Raw genomic sequence first — 17,561 nt, forward strand, 5'->3', positions numbered from 1 at the left:
ACTCAGACCAAATCTCCTACTGGGAACGCCGTTTATCCTGGTGAGGCTCTGCTTTGCCTTGTGATTTAGGCCTCTTGTTTCCATCATCTGATCACCAGCAAAACAAATTCTACAGGCAAGAGCACTGGAGCTTCTTTCGTGCTTCTGCAGTGAGCACCACTATGCCAGTGCAAATTTGGCAGAGTTGGGATGGCAAAATTTAGTAGCCTTAGCCTGACCTCAGATTACATCTTCATACCCTCTTTACTCTCCTGGCTGCTGAAACCTCCTGGTTGCAAAGTCAGATGTGAGATTTCAAACGAGAACATGGGCTGGATCCAGAATTTTGTTTCTGAAATGCATGTTTCCCTGCTGGGAGAAGAAGATGGTTTAGGGTGGGCTCTGTGAAACAGCTTCTCTCTGCTCTGGAAACCAGGGCAGAGCTGAGCAGGCTGCAGAGTTCATGGGGGTGTGTGTCTTGCACTGAGAGAGCCTGAGGTCTGTATTCTTGGGTTGCTATTACACTAAATGGTGGAAAGAGTATTGTGAGTATCTTCATATTGTAGTCCTTATCCTGCAGGTTTCAACCATGATTTTTCATAGGAGAGGGACTTCTTTTCACACACCTTCCATAGTTGCTGCTTGACTTCCCCACTAAGGTGGGCAACCAGACATTAGTTAGGAACTAATGAGAATTTTAAGCTAGTGGAATATTTTGCAGACCTTCCAGTAGTTTGTCTATCAGGCTTGAACTTGGATTCTTCTTAGTAATTGGTAGGTAGCTGTGGATGTCTGAGGGATGGCACAATGTGCTCAGGCAGAGCTTAACCTGCTCAAAAAGACTCATCTGAACAAATGCATGTTCATAAACCACCCAGGAGCAATTAAGTGACTGCAACCACTTGTTGTTTTGATCATATTTTCCCAGTTTTAGTCACTGAAGCCTGTTCCAGTTAAGTGCAAAACCTCTGCTCCTCAGAGGACACCTTTGTGTGTGGATGGGAAGGTTGTGTCATGCCACCAGCAGAAAAGCAGTGCTTCTACTCTGCTGGAGGGACAGGAGATGGATGGGCATTAGAGGAGGAGCAGCAGTCTCTATTCTCAAGGATATTTAGGTACTTGATTCCCATTGATTTTCTCATGATCCAGGTAGCATGTAAATACCTGTAACAATCTGACAGAGATAAGCTGGTTTCTTTATGAAGCTGCACTGAATGTTAAACACAGCAATGACTCAAATGCTGGAAACAAAGCTGAAGAGCAGAAGTGATTACATGGGGCCATGAGAAAAGGCCTGAAGGACAGGCAGGCAGCAGCTGCTCCAGGAGATCTGAAGGCATTCTGTGCTGGCAGCTCATCGATGAAGGTTGCTCATTATTTGCTTATTTTGAACATGTTGTTTGCTGAAGGCCAAAGCCTGTCAGATCTTAGGAAGGTTCTTTTTCAAGAGGTTTTGTTGCCTCAGCAAACAGGTCATGAGTCCAACCCACCCACTCCACAAACAAACATTTCTCCAAATTATCAGGGAATGGAGTTCATTTGACAGAGATGTCAGTTTGGTAGAGACAGATCACTTAGGTGTGGGGAGTTTTATTGTGTGTATGTGTGTCCAGGTCTTTGCCCTCCACTCTTCATCTTTCTCCTCATGCATCCTGTATAATGACTGTGTGTGTGTGTGTTGATTTCATTCCTTTTGGAGCTGCTTACCTTTCTAATTATACTCACTAAGTATTCAGTACTTCACTTGGCTGTGTTCCCAGAACAAAGGCTATAGCTGAATGCAAATAACTGAATTAAAATAACTTTGGCTTTTAATCAGAGGAAGGCCCTGTGTTGCTTAGGAAGTTTGAGATATCACTGAGCAGAAAGGTAATTCTGCCAGCTCTCGTGTAAATTGGGTGCCTGTCTGCTTCCCAAAGCAGCTTCCACACTCACATATCTGCCAGATCACTTCTGGTGAGCTTCACAGGGGACTAAAGGGAGGTGATGGCAACAATTACACTTGTATTTGGGACAAGAAGGAAATCTAAGTGGGTAAGAGAATTTTTCAGACAAGAATTACTCACAGAATGCCCCAGCTTGAGTAGAGGCCGTTTGAATCTGTTTGAACCGTTGAAAAGAAAGTAGGGCAGGAAAGATGGTATCTGGTGGTATCTAGAAGACACTTTACTGGGATCCTGCTGCAGAAATGATGTCTTAATTTCACTGTTCAAGAAACCAGTTTGGTTTTGAGAAAGAACTGGGAAGAAGAATAGGTGAGAGCACCTTTAGAAGAATGTCAAACATTGCTTTTGCTCTTCCAAGAGAACAGAGAACTGAACTGACATGTGCAAATATAAAAAGAGCTCATCTCTCTGCATTGATGATTATATATAAAAAAAAAAACCAACAACAAGAAGTTACTGGAAGAATGAGCTCACTTTTGTCATGCATATAAATCCATACAAATTGTCAATAGTCTTATAAATCCATACAAATTGTCAATAGTCGTTAATTCTAAACTATTTTTGTCAGATTGTAACTCTTTTTTTTTTTGGTTAGGGTTCTGGAGGTTCATTTTTTGAGATTCTTTTGTTTGCTGAGTTTTTTGTGAGAGAGAGGGGGAAGGAGGGGGAAAAGCTTTTGAATTTATTGATTTATTTCCTTTGGTTTTGTTTAAATATGGCTGGTGTAATCCAGACCTGAGATGCAAAAAAAAAAGTTTGTTTTTTTTTCAGAGCAATTTCTATGTTGTTACCATGAAATGAAGCCATCCTAGAATATTATTATTATTATTATTATTATTAGTAGTAGTAGTAGTAGTAGTAGTAGTAACAGAGAGGTTTTGTCTCTGACTTTTCGTAGTTTTTATTTTTTTCCCTGATGACTTTGATTTCCAGTCCTCACCTCTGTGCTGCTGTTTTCTGTCTATTCATTCATTTTTGACAAGCATCAGATGTCTGTCTGCAAAGAATACTACCATATGACTTGAATTCGAAGGGCATTGAATTTTTAGCACATTAAGTTTCCAACGCTTGGGAAGTTCTTTGTAGCCTTTTGCTAGAGTTCCAGTTGATAAGGAGATGGAGATAAATCAGAAGGAAGGCTGGAACCTGCTGTTGCCTGGTAGTGTCACGTGGACATCCTGGGCATACCTGAGAGCAGGTATTTTATCGAGAAGGGAGAGGAGCAAGGTGGCATCAGAGAGGCTTCAGCCCTCTGGGGCACAGGTCTTGAAGGTGCTGGAGTCTTGCCTTGATGTTACAATGATCAAGTCTCCTCCAGGACCTCAGGCAGTAAAGGAGTAAGAGCAAATGTGGAAATAGCTCAAAAGAGCTCAAAAGAAGTATCTGTCAGCCAGTGGTCACTGAGGCACACACCCTTCTCTCACATAATCATTCATTATGTTTGGGAATGACCTCCAAGATTGAGCCCAGCCTTTGCCCAAACACCACCATGTCAATTGGACCAGAGCACTGAGGGCCACATTCAGTCATTTCTTGAACACTTCCATGGATGGTGACTCCTGGGCTGCCCATTCCAGTGCTTAACCAGTGAAGAAATTCTGCCTCATGTCCAACCCAAACTTCCTCTGGTGCAACAAGATGCCATTGTCTCATCCTGTCACTGCCTGGGAGAAGAGAACAACCTCCACCTTGCTACAATCTCCTTTCAAGGAATTGTAGAGGTCTCTCCTTTTCTCCAGGGTAAACATCTCCATCTTCCTCAGCCACTCCTCATGTGACTCACTCTCCATTCCCTTTCCCAGCTGCACTGCCCTTCTCTGGACACACTCCAGCCCCTCAATGTCTTTGTGGTGGTGAGGGGCCTAAAACTGACCCCAGGATTTGAGTGTGGCCTCACCAGTGCTGAGAACAGAGGGACAATCACTGTCCTGGTCCTGCTGGTGACACCACTGATACAGTTCAGGATGCCACTGACCTTCTTGGCCACCCAGCACACACTGGCTCGTGTTCAGCTGCTGTCAGCCAAAACCCCCAGCTCCTTCTCTATCAAGGAGCTTTCCTGCCCCCAGCCTGTATCACTGCAGGGTTGTTGTGACCCAGGTGCAGGACCTGGCACTTGGCCTTGTTGGACATCACACGACTGACCCAGGCCCATCAACCCAGCCTGTCCAGATCCCTCTGCAGAGTGTTCCTGCCCTTTGGCAGATCAACACTCCCACCCAGCTTGGAGCTCTGGACTCCATCCTCACTTTCCTCCAGCTCTGGGGCTGCAAGGGTCATCAGGGTTGCTTGGTTTCCTCCCTATCTATTGACCTTCTGTATGCTGGAAAACCCCTCTGGGGAGCTGTGGTTGGCTTCCCTTTCCTTTGGAGCTCTTGGAGCAGATGAGCTGTTGAAGGTAAGGTAAGCCCTTGTTACAAAATTCCCAGAGTCCTCAGAGCATCTTCCAAACATGTGTGCAACCCAGTGCCCTCTGAGTTGGGCTGGTGGTGTGTGCAGACCTCCTACAGCCTCCAGGCAGTACCAAAACACCTTTGAGTCATCTGCTATCAGAATTTGTCAGAGATGGTTTAGGTGTTCCTGATCGTGCCAGGGACTGAGCTGCATGTCTCTTTAAGTCTTTGCCAGCTCTGTGTTCCAGTAGTTATCATCAACACCAGGATCCTGCTCTGAGAAAGGCTGGTCTGTGCTCCAGCTAACTGGAATGGGGGAAGAGAAAAGCAGGCATCAGTTTTTATTAAGCAGACTGTGCAGATGCTCCAAATCTAACCTGGTGCTTTCTCAGCTGCTCCATTTATCCTTTAGCAGTGTAAAATATGATATATCACTTTTCTGGCAGCATATGTTGCTTGGTTTTTATTTTTTCCCTCTGGCTTGTGAAACAAAAAGAAGAGAAAAATTATTTTTGGGAAAAAAAAGAGTTTTAGTGAAAAAATAATGCATGAATAAAAAAGAAAGCTGCACCTTTCCAGATAAGTTATGCATGAATACAACTTTCAGAGTGGCAGCTTTCTACTCAAGCATTCAGTAGTTTGTAATAACTGATTGCCAGTTTCACAGGTAGATTTCAGAATTTCTTGTGTCATCCACATGCAGTGGATTTTGCTCATTTAAAAACCATCTTTGGCCTTTAGGAAGAAACTGTGTTTTGCGATTGAGAGAAAAATAGAACCTGATGACTCTTCACTTTGGTTGCTGTATTTTTGTGGGCAAAGCCTTCACCTCATGAACATTTTTTATTCAATCCAAGAGGAAACCCACCAGGGCAAACAAGTAGGGGAAATTCCTTTACCACATTTTTTTGCTCCTAACATATTTCTTCCCCATGAAGGGGACTTCTATTTTATCTGTCAATATCCACACTTATGTATGTGTATAATTGCTTTGGAAGTAAAAGAGTTTGGGGGAATTTGTGGGAGTTGCTATTGCTTTTTTTTCAGGAAAAGGTGAAGTAATGGCAAACCAGATCCCATTTATAGAGCATTTGGTTCACAAATTCTTTTAGATCCTTCTTTTCTGGTTAATGGAAGTATTTGATCTGATCCAATGTCATTATCTAGTCTTCAGTGATAGCAGATCTAGACCATAATGAACTCTGTTGATCCAGAGAAAATGAGAGTATAATAGCAGAGTAATTTAATTGTGAACAGCGCTTCAGTTAAGTAGAAAATGACATTAAAAAGTCAGTGGTTGGAAGCTGAAGCCAGAAAAATTATACCTAATTGCTAGTGTGATTTGTCTACACATTCAGAATAGATGAGATTAACAATTGTAATAAATGCAAGGATGCTTTGGACCTTGAGATTTTTGTCCTGGGATATATCTCACCCAGTTCTGGATGCCTATGATGCATCTATATCCACTTCTCAGAACTCTGTGTCTTGTTATTTTTGGATGAGGATCCAATCAGCACCAGGGTGTGATTCAACCAACTGAAGGCAGTCGCCTAATTTAAGATGAAACAAAGAAAGTTCCGAGGCTCCAGTGGATGTACTGACCTTGTCCCCACCAGATGCAGAAGGATCTCCAGGTGACCTGACAGACACCTAGATCCAGGTGGGTTATTTCTGTCTCTGAAGGCTGAGGCTCTGAAGCCTAAGTGACATTCTCCAGACCAGTCAGTGATAAGGAGCCTGAAGGAAAGTGTGGTTTTAGCTGCCTGTTGTGCAGGAGTCCAGAGGGTATGATCACCAGTCCCTTCTGAGCACAGAATATGTGAATCACCAGTGAGTAATTCTCCAACTGCTGTTGAAAACTCTGCTGATCATTTTGGGGCTTTCACTATGATTTCCTCCATTCCCAATGATTCATCTCTACCCTGGCCATGTTTTCAAGTGAAGGCCCATGGAGAGGCTGCTTTTCTTGTTTTGGGTCTTGGCCTGCTGCAGGGAAAAATGAGGTACTGAAGTGTGTAAGCACCTTTCAGCTTATCCTGGTGCTTTTTTTCTGATTGATGCCAGCAGAGATATGAGAGTCATTGAAATCAGTACCATTTTGAGCAAGTTTAGGGGCCCGCCTAGGCAGAACAACTCACAGCATTTTCTATCCAGGGCCTCTTTTTCTGTCTTGCACTTGATTATGATCTTCTTAACCTCATTAATATTTGTTCATTGCAGGCTGTTTATGTCCAGTTTCACACCAGAGCTGTTTGCCTGATGTGTGTGTGTTTCTGTAAGGGTTTCCTCTGTGCCTTGAAATGCCTCCCCTTGCCAATGCACCCTGCCTGTTGTGTCCCATCTGGTTCCTTGCTGTGGACATGCACTGTTCTCCACCTGCTTTGGGCACAAGAGACTTATCACTGTGTGCAGAGAGCCATACTGAGACACTTTGGCTCCCTGGACATTTCTCCATTGTGCATTCTCTCCAACCTTTCTTTTACAGATGCTCTTTCCAGGCCAGTGCTGTGCCTCCCACCCAGGCATGGCTTTCCTGGACACCTTCTCCCTGATACCATGATTTCTTCCTGGCTGTCACCCTGCTGGTTCCCTGCCACCCTTCCAGCTGGGATGCAGTGGAGCCAGTTGGCATCAGCAGTATTTGCTTTCAGTCAGCACCAACTTCCCTTCCTGTCTTTCTTATTAGAAATGTTGGAGAAAATGTTTTAACAAGGCCTGCACTGACAGGGTAAGGGGTGAAAGTTTTAAACTGAAAGAGGGTGATTTATATTGGACACTAGAAATTCTTTACTATGAGGTTGAAAGGGATTGCCCAGAGCAGTTGTGAATGTCCCTTCTCTAGAAGTGCTCAAGGCCACATTTGCTGGGGCTCTGAGCAGCCTGGTCCAGTGGAAGGTGTCCCTCCCCATGACAGGGAGTTTGGAACTAGGTGATCTTCAAAGTTGCTTCCAACCCAAACTATTCCATGTTTCTGTGATGATGTATCTCTGCTAAAGTTTCCATCAAATCTGAAGAAACTTCCTGGGGTTTTCTTCTTGACTCTTAGTTTTGCTTATTGTTTCCTTTTCTTTCTACATTACCTATTGTCTCAATGGTACATTGTCCTAGACCAGATAAAAATGTCTTGTGCTTGCTTTTCTTCTCCACTCATACAGAAGTTAAGGTCATCATTTGTCCTATTTTCATTGCTGTCTCCTGACTCATTAGTTTATTGCCAAATTCTCTTTAGAAGTTTGTAATTCCTCCCAGTGCTGGCAACAATCCTATCACTACAATCAAATCTCTAGCAGTTTCGATTTCTTTTCCGTCGGCTCTGACCTTCAGACCCCGTGGAAAATGTATGTTTGTGTCGCTGTTGTCTTTTTGTGAGTGTTGCAGCAAAATAGTGCCCTTTAATTTCTGTTTCACTAGGGACTTTTTAACGTCTTCTCTGTTCTGCCAATAAATTGTGTCACATCCTGAGAGGATTTAAACCTGTCTCCTTTGCTGAACTCTTAGTTTCTCCCAGACTGTTGTCTGCATCTGAATTTTACTGGTCTTTTCATTTAGAATTTTAAGAAGTTTTCCTTTGAAAAGGTATTCTTTGAGTCATTTTGGTTTCTTTCCTTCCCCATGACCTACAGTCTTTATTTTCCAGATTTCTTGCTTTATTTGCTGTCTTCTTCATTAAATGGACTCCATTCCCACCAACTTTCCACAGGCACCAAGCTAAATTTTGGGACACAATACACACTTGAGGTCACTTAATGCTTCCTTCCCCTCCCCTGACACTATCCAGTTTCCTCCAAAGTGCTCCAAATCCTTCTGACTGAGAGCAGAGCACACTGTACCTAATTTCTTTTCCTTCTAGTGCTGAAACCACAGTGATTAGTGGTATTGAGTGGGTTTATTTCAACACAATTTCTCTGGGCCATGGGAGCCCTAAGCATAGAAAATTGAAGTGCTCACAGCAGCACTTTTCCTCCAGTTGTGCTGGAATAACGTGGCCCTCATAGGTTCAGCACTCACTTGGGTGTCTGTGTTTTCACCTCTGTGCCTCAGCCCAGATACATATTCTGTGCCCTCCTCGTTCTTTCACCATTTGTCTGGTTGTTTAGTTGTGAATGGATGCAAATATTTCTTCAGGGAGCTCTGCTGGCAGCAAGATCTCAGCCATGCGATCCCAGTTGCCGCTCCTGGGTTGGGGGAAGGCACCATCTGGATGATTCCCACATGGGATATATGTTGCAAGGTGGGGTGTTTGAAAAGAAATTCTGCTGTTTCATTCCACTCTTGTTTGTCTGTTGATAAACAAAGCATGTCTGATCTTCAATCCACTTGGAAGCCTTTGTTTGCCAAAGGCTGTTTTACTGTCTCTTCAAACCCTCATAAACCATGGAAGTTGAGCAAAGCAGCACAGTTAAACCTCTCAGTCCATGATGTTATGTCTCCAGTGAGTGCTCCTGAGCAGGAGCAGCAAAATTTCCTACCACTTGAAATATGCAAAGAGTGCCTCTAATATATTCATGGAGAATAATAAGCTACCTGCAAATGGAGCCACACCTGTTTCCTCCAACCAGGAGGAGAAAGTGGATTAAACCCTTGCCTCGTTTTCCACAGCTCTTACAAAACACTGAGTACCATTTACAGTTGGGAGCCTGATTATCGTTATGCTTCTTTAGCTCAGGGAAAAACAGCTTTTCCTGGTGTAGATTATATTTGCATTTATATTTATTCATTTGCATACAGATTTTTATGCCCTACTCTTGAAAGGTAAAGATATTCCAGCTCTTTTAAAGGCAATAACAGTTCATTTTATGCCCTGTTCTCCATAACAATAATTGCTATAACTCTGAAGCTCCCCTGGCATTTTAAGGGCAATAAAGAAAGGGGTGGATGGAAAAAGAGAAGAAAATTTTCCTATTAATTGGTGAGACTCCAGGGTTCTGTTCTGCAGTGTTTTACTCCTGTGAGTAATCTCATTACCCTTGGTAGGACTGATTGTACAGAGGCAGCAGGATCATGCTCCAGAAGTCCAGCCTTTAATCAAATCTACCTGTTTAAAAGGAACACATGGTTGCCTTTCAGTGGGAGCCTTTAGCTCTGAAATGAGGATGTAAATTAGCCAAAATGCCTCAGAGGAAGGAAAACTTCATCTGCCAGGTTTTCCCTCTGCTCTTGCTGAAATTAAGCCATTGGTTGTGTGTATGTATGTGTGCACAGGAGTGGTTCTTTGCTATTTTTCCTTTCATAGAGATTCAGATCCCCCTTTAGAGAAAAATATTTCATCATGTGTTTGGAGAAAAGAGTGTATAAAGGGTTGTGTTGTATGGATGCAGTAAAAAAACATATAAATCTTTAGTCACGGAAAAAAAGAATAGAGGGTTTAAGACAGACTATTTGTATGCTAGTAAATGTATTCAAATTCCCTACATGTGGGTTAGAAAAGCAAGTCTTTGAGATAGTCTTCCATTCAGAATCAGATTTAGCTCAAATTCCAAACTTGTTGCATAATAAGAAAAAATTCATAGTGTTTTTTATAAATGTGAACAAATGTTACCACATCATCTGTAGCTATTAAATGGGGTAACACAGAAAAATAACATCATCTTTCCTAAGAAATAAAATGCCAGGTGAGAAACAGAAAAGAAGAAGAAAATCTGTTTGTCTCAGAAAGATTTAAAATAAGACCCCAAAGCAGTCTTGTTTTTTTTTTTTTCCCCATAAGAATAGACACAAACTCAAGTGGAAAATTAATGAGTCACAGCAGAACAGTTTGGCTCTTCTTCTGCTCTCTCTGTCCCCTGCCTGCCACCTCACCAGTCATCCAAGGTTCCATCCCTCTTCTACCACCTCCTTGGTGGCCTCCAGGAGTAACTTGAGGGAGGGTCAGTCCATCCCACCTAGATGAACTCCTACATTGATTTTCTACTGCTGTGGGTAAAGCAGCAAACTACACTGAGAGGTATTGATCAGCTGTGGAGGCATTCCTCCCATAGCAGAAGTCCTGAGCTTTTTAAAGCATTTTGCTCTTCAGCTGCTGATACCCTGCCATTGATAGCTTGGTGTTCCAGCCTGCATCAGGGATGGCAGTGCAGGTATCCTGTGCAGGAGAGTGCATGTGGAGAGCAGGGGGACGCTGCTCTTGACCTTCTGAAGAACATCAAATAGCAGGACAGGCATTATAAGATGACTTCTAGTGCCTGGCTGCTTCTCCTGGCTTGCTCTTTGAGACCAGTTTAAGCCATACCCACTTACACCCAAATGAGGATCTGATCTCCATTCTTAGGAAGAGCACCAAGCTTGTTTATGAAATAATTGACTTGGCTTCCATCCCAAGAAAAGCATCTTTTTCTTTTGGTTTTGGTCTAGCTAAGTTCCTATTATGGTTAGCCAGGCTTGTACAATAAATATTTGGCAACTGGCAGTGTGGTGTTGCTCAGTGTGAACTTTCTGTGCTGCGGCTGCTTACACAAGACCAGCGCTGGGGCAGCTGAGGGCTGCTGCTGTGGGACAGGACTGGAGAAAGTGCAGGGAGTTGGGCTGGCCACACCAGCTGGGCTGACTCATGCCATCAGCCTTGCCTGACTCCACACCAACCGTCCCATTTTCAGCTGTGGTATCCTATAGGAATCTGTCTTGCCGTCCCCCCAAGTTGGAAACAGAGGATTTGGAGTGGCTTAAAAATGCCGATGGTCCAAAGCAGGTGGGGTGTGAACAGTGCATCTGGCAGAGGCTGGAGCAGAAGCTGCGTGGTGCCATAGCTGTTTGTTCACCTAAGGCTGGTCTGTAGCTGCTGGTGGTTCTGCAGCACTGAGCAACATGACATCACCCACTTTCACATTCGGATTAAAGCGGAGCACTTTAAAGCAATGTTTGCCTTTTTGTTTGTTTGTTTCTGAAAAAAGATCTCTTTTTCAGATTATTCTTTCTGTGCTGAGTGTGTGTATGTGAGTGAGTTAGATATGTGCTTCAATGAACATAACTGAACAGAGCACAGCACTTCCATACACCACTTCATTCCCATCCACAAAGAAAGAGGGTCAGCCTCCTGCAGCCCTTTGAGAGACCTGGCTTCTCACTCAGTCTGCAGAGATGACAACTTTCTGGGCAGAAGTAGATTCAAGTTTTAAACAGATTTATTTATTAAAAATTGATGCAATCTTACATCAATGACTTAATTTGGAGACAAATATGTTAGAAAAACATCTGTCAGATTTGAAAGAGGCTCAGATAACTCTGTCTTGAACATGGAGATAAACTAGGAAACATCCTAAGATGCTGTACAACTCTTGATTTCAGTGGTAATTTTATCCTTTAAATTGACAAGCATTTTCCCAGGTAGGGCATGTATTGCCCAATCCCTAGCATTTTGAGGACAGTTTTTTGCTAAGAAAGAAGGTGAAGCTGATTGAAGTGCAGCTCTGACATGCAGATGAGCTTAAAAGTCACTGCAAGACAAAATATCTCAATTTTGCTAGGCTAAAATCTGAAACCTTTGGTGTTATTACCTGCTACATCACTCCCCTCCCTGATCTCAGACCCATACTCTCAGACTTTCACTTCCTCACTCTGATTTGGTTATGCCCATGATGTTGAAACACTCTCCTCTGTGTACCTCCTGCTGCTACTATTAGTTCCTTATTTTTTTTTCTGAAATCTCTTACATTTGTTTACAGATGAAACCCCCTGAACTTCCCCTAAGTCACCACCTCTACTTGTTTTCCTGTGGAGACCTCTTTCATAATTTTACTTTTCCCATTAATTTAAAAGCTTAATATTCTCTTTGGTTTCTCTCCTGCTATTTTCCTTCTCTCTGGAGTTTTCCAGTATATAGCTCCTATTCTTTTCCTGTCTTTCCATTTTGCTGGGGCTTCCTCCTACAGAAGTCAATGTCTTTCTTTTCTCACAGTCAATTTAATAGGGTTTTTTGTTCACACAGAACTGTTTCTTCCCCCTGAAGCTCATGTGGGCTGTATAAGTGCAAATTGTTTCAGTCCATGAAAGAAAGTCTCCCCAGACTGAAATCTTTCCTAGCTGCACTAATTTTCCTAATAGTTCTCTAAGGTTTTAATCCATGCTTTTCAGAGGGAGTCTTGATATGAGGTTGTATTCTATTAGTTAATTAACCTTGCATTGCACAGGACAGGTATTTATGGGACTTGTTTGGAAAAACCTGAGCTCCAGCCCATGATTGGGAAAAACAAGGGACTTGAACTTGGTCATCTCTGTCCAGCATGAAGGCCCTGCCCATGACATTGCTGACCCAGCTGAGATAGGTACCTCTCAGGGGTCCAAGAAAATCTTCTAGATGTCACAAAAGTGTCCTGGTGGGAAATGAGAGAAATCTCAGAAGTGGAAGTGGTTTGGGAAAACTAATTCTCACAGAGCTGCCACAGGGCTCATATCCTCAGCTTTGCAGAAGTCATCACAGTGTGAGAATTGGGCTGGTTGGCTGCTGATTTCAGCCTTCTCATAGAATGGTTTGGGTTGGAAGGGACCTTAGGGATCATCCAGTTCCAATCCCCCTGCCATGGGTGGGAACACCTTCCACTGGACCAGGTTGCTCAGGGTCCTGTCCAGTCTGGCTTTCTCCCAGGCTTCAGGACCACTTGCAAAGTGCTAACCTGAGACTTTTCCCTAATTTGCTCCCTGCAGGCCCAGTCATGGACACCAAACATTGTTGACTGCTTTACGTCTTATTTATCCCTCAGAACAGCATGGGTATCTTCTGTTCTTGTGAAACTTAACCTGACACCAAATTGCAAGCATAATTTGCCTTACTACATAGGATCACAACTGCCTTCATACCATATTTCTATTTCTCCATGCTAGGAAGAATCTCAATTTTTCATTGTTATTGCTCTTTTAGATGAACATTTCCTTCCTCTTTGTCAGTTTATGCAATAGAGTGAAATTGCTGTCAGCATCAGTAACATATCTTTTGACAGACCCATGCAGGCAATCTCACTATCCTATTTCCTAAAAATAAAATAATTAGGGAAAAAAGTGTCTCATTTGTCATCAGCCACCGGAAATGAACCTGTGTTTTAGATGGAAATATTGAAAGTATAAGTCTCTGTATTTTCAGTTTAGGCAAATCAGTCTGTTCTTCCTCTTTATTTACAGGTGAAACCATAACTTTTCCTGCCAAATAAATCTATGAAATACTATTCTGTCTTTAAATAATTTTTATTTTGTTTTGTTTGTTTTGTTTTGTTACTTTTTCCCCTCTGTATGGCTGTAATGTTCCAGTTTTGCATTTTTTTTTTTCACAAGAATAAGGAAAGACAACTCTAATTTGTGCATTTATTTTTAAAAGGTGTCAAGTGCAGTGCAAGATGCAAAAGACAGTAGAACTGGTTTATGCATGGTCCAGTCACAGGGTTTCTGGTCCATATCCTTAAATTTTTGCGTAAGTGCATCCTCTGTTACTAGAACTGGAAGGATGAAGAGATTCTGCCTGTGTTACATTAAAAATCAATTAAATTTCACTAGTGTTATTAACCTGCAATCTCATTCCTCCCTGTGACATAAAGACAAACCAATCCTTACATAGACCTCTAAATTTCTGTAAAAATATGCTGATCATTAGCTAATTTTTCTTTTGTTTTCTTCTCTCAGTTGTTTTACTTTTATTTTCATGGAAACAAGCCCTTTGCCTGTGGGTGAAGTTGTATAAGATCGAAACAAACAATATTCATTGCAATGAAAGTACAAGCAGCTCTTCTGAGCCTCGTGCATTCAGAGTGAGATTGCTTCATCCTCCCCTTCAGTTTCCTCCTTTGCCATAGCTGTATCACCCACTGGTGAAATAAAATTGCCTGTGCTTCTCCCAGCAGCATTCCAGTGGTTTGTCCAGGCTGGCAGTTGTGGAGTTTGTGACCATCACCACCAGGATCGGTGCTGCCTGGGCTTCACGAGGGCAGCGCAGCTGCCAGCCTCAGCAATCTGCTCACCCTCACTTCTCCTTCTTGTCCTCTGGCTTTGAGGCTCTTTGAGGCTCCTGGAAGTCACTCTTTCTGCTTCACCATCCCCTCCATGGCAGGGGAAGGGTGCCTTGTTGCTGCAGGGTTTCAGGAGCTGATGTTTCTGAGGCTTCTTCAGCAGAAAGCTATTGGCATTTGCAGAGTGCAGCTCCATCACTGAGCTGATGTAGTAAAAAGCTTTCCAGAGGCTGCTCTGTGACATCTGCTGCTTAGATTTCGAGGCATTTGCAGAGGTGAAGTAAACATAATATTAACTGACTAGAAAGCAAATCCTTTCTCTTTAAAGTTCAAGTTAAATGCAAAGTGCAGTGGAAGAGGAATGGAAAGCATCAATCCAGATCGTTTACTGTTACCCCTAAGGAGCAGATTCATTGTCTTTTTTGTTCAAAGGATTGCTGTACAGCTATTAAAGAGCATTCTTGGCTTCATGGGAAGGAGGGGAATGTACCCCTGTTGTCATTAATTATTGATAATTGATGGCATATTTAATGAGTTCAGAAAATGATCAGTTCATTCATAATAATCTCTTCTGCCTGCCCCCTTCAGATCCTCTAGGAAAAAAACCCCAATAGACAGCAAAATGGAGCCACTAAAATTCAGGATGACTAATGGGACTCACACAGTAGAAAATGGCAGGATAAAGACACAGTTTCTGTGATGGTTGTTGCTACTTAGATAATTTTAGAAAAAGAGGCAAGTTTTTTTTATTTTATTTTATTTTTTAAAGAAGAGACAGAGACAACAATAAAATACCACACCTACTGAAATGTTGTTCCGTTAACTTAGATTTGATCATGCAAATAAAGGAAAAGAATGAGGAATTAGGTATTCAAAAAGAGTCCCCATAAAGGCTGGTTAAAGCCAGCAGCAAGAATGAGGAGGCTGCTCCCAAAGGGGAATCCATGCTGAGAGAAAGGGGAATTGCCCTCTGAATGTCTTTAGTTTGGGGCGCAGCTTTTGTGCTATGTCTTTACAGTCCACAGTAAAATGGGTCGCTGGCTTGTGCCTAGGAACCCTAATGCTTATCCCAAACTGCAGTTGCCCCTGTTAAAATGTCAGCAAGACTGATAAGAAGTATCAGATATTTGGGGGTAATGGGAAAGACAACAACTGTTTCTTCACTTTTATTTGCAAAAACGGGTTCTGGCAGTTGCACATCCGCTGAGGATTGATTTGCTCCTTAGGAATAGAACAGGAAGGAGGAATAATAGGAAAATATTTCATGAAGTGTGACAGCAGATGGGATATTAAGTATGACTCACTGTGTGGCGTGCTGGCAAACTCTTGCTAATGACCTTGTGACTCGGTGGCCACTTTGGCAGAGGTTACAGAGCTGACAGGGCATCTCTGCCTGGCAAAGGTGAGCCTCAGCCTTGCAAGCATCATGCTGTTCTGAGACTTGTGGTGCCAAAAATGTGTTATCTGAGTCAGGGAAACTGAATTATGTGAATAATTAAAATTCGTATCAGAGTTGACTGTTGTGCACTATGTGGATGGTGAAGTTAGTTCTGCCCACAATCACTCCATCAGCCTTTTGAGTTATCAAACCAAGGGGCCCATGCTACAGGTGGAGATGTTAAATAGGATACCTTACTCACATATTAAGTAGGGGTAAGTGGAGAGAGGGTAGGATATATTAGAAAGGTGACAAATGCAGTGAAAATGCCAGAGCCACCTATAAATTGCTAGATCCATGTTTAATTTGACCTTTAAAAATCAAATGAGAAGACCACTATATGATGCACATTAGGGAAGGCTCCTGCCATAGAAGGGGAAGGTACAGACTGATATAATACTTCTTATCTGGTTTTCCTTTCTGTATCATGGATGACATTTTAAACATCAAGTCTTCATGAAGCCCAAAGAGCACTGGTTTTAGAATGACTGTGTATTCCCACCATGGGCACAGGAGACCATCAGGGGAAAAAGAGCTGTAACTGGTGTCAAAGCTCACCTTTGGTACTCATGTTAGAAAGGACCTAAACCAGCCTTTCTTCCACCATCTGCTGAAGCAAGCAGCCAGAGTTGTAGTCCTGTAGCTGCCTGTGATATTTTCAGTTCCAGATGCATTTAATTTTGTTTGCAACTGCACTGCGCTTGCTCAGAGAGCTGCTTGCACCTCTTGCCAGTGCTTTGGAGATGATGTAGTTGTGTGTAATAAGGAAATTACTATTCTGATATTACTTCAGGCTTTATGTAAGAAAATCTAAGAGGCATGAAACAGCTTGTGTCTTGCATATATTTGGTGCATTATGGAAATCAAATACTTTTACTTTCTGTGGACTGGGGAAGTTGTGTCTCCTTTGCCTTAGAGGTGAAGTTTCTGTGTGGGTTGCACCAGAGGCCACTGGTGCTGAGCAGAGGAAGGAGTGTGTCCTCTCTCCTGAGCACCATTAATATGTGACATTGAATTATTATGAGGAACCTGAAACTTGCTGGAGAAACCTCTTGGGAGGATTAAGGATGAGGCAGCTGCCTGTGAGGGCAAACCTGGGGCACACCTCTGCTGAAGGTGCAACACAGAAATTTGAGGTCAGGGCAGGCAGGTGAGGGAGGTTGGGAACAGCAGCACCTCTGGTTTCCCAGTTCTTTGAGAGGGGGGAGTTTTCCTGCCCTCCACAGACAATCTACAGGCCTCCAAGAAAGAGGGGAAAAAAATCTCAATATCTTTCTCCTCAAAACATACTCTTGTCCTGAGTTCAAAGAGAGTTTGAAATATTCTTTACAATACTTATAGAACCTGAGGATTCAGAAAGCTCACTTTGGCAGTATTTATGAAGACTGAGTAGCTTAGTGAAGCTCCCAAACCTGCATTTTCCAGATCCCTGTCCTAGATGGATATTTTGATTCAATGCAACAAATCAGAGCACTCTCATTTCAGTGAACCTCGTGAAGCTGTGACATGTGCACTCCCAGTGCATTCCTGGAGTGAGGGATTATTTGGAATGGTACAATACTGGATATCCTCCTACCACTGGGAAATCTCACAAAGGCTGCCTCACAGCAAAGCACAGCAACAAATTTGGGCTGTGATGTTCTTGGGTCTTACCCCTGTTCATAGCTATGCAACCCAGGAGGATACCAGGGGCAGAAGGAAAGACGTGGCTTTGTGACAACAAGGGACTGAGGGCCCTTTTGCAATAACCCTGCACCAAAATTTTATTATCAACTCTTGCACAAAGTCAAATTAAAATTATCTTGGGACAAGCACCAGCACCCTCATACAGCCTCCTGAGCTACCTGAGTGCAAGTGCTTTTCCTGATGCAGGAGG

Source organism: Catharus ustulatus, chromosome 1 (genome assembly GCF_009819885.2).
Source record: "Catharus ustulatus isolate bCatUst1 chromosome 1, bCatUst1.pri.v2, whole genome shotgun sequence".
Taxonomy (NCBI): Eukaryota; Metazoa; Chordata; class Aves; order Passeriformes; family Turdidae; genus Catharus; species Catharus ustulatus.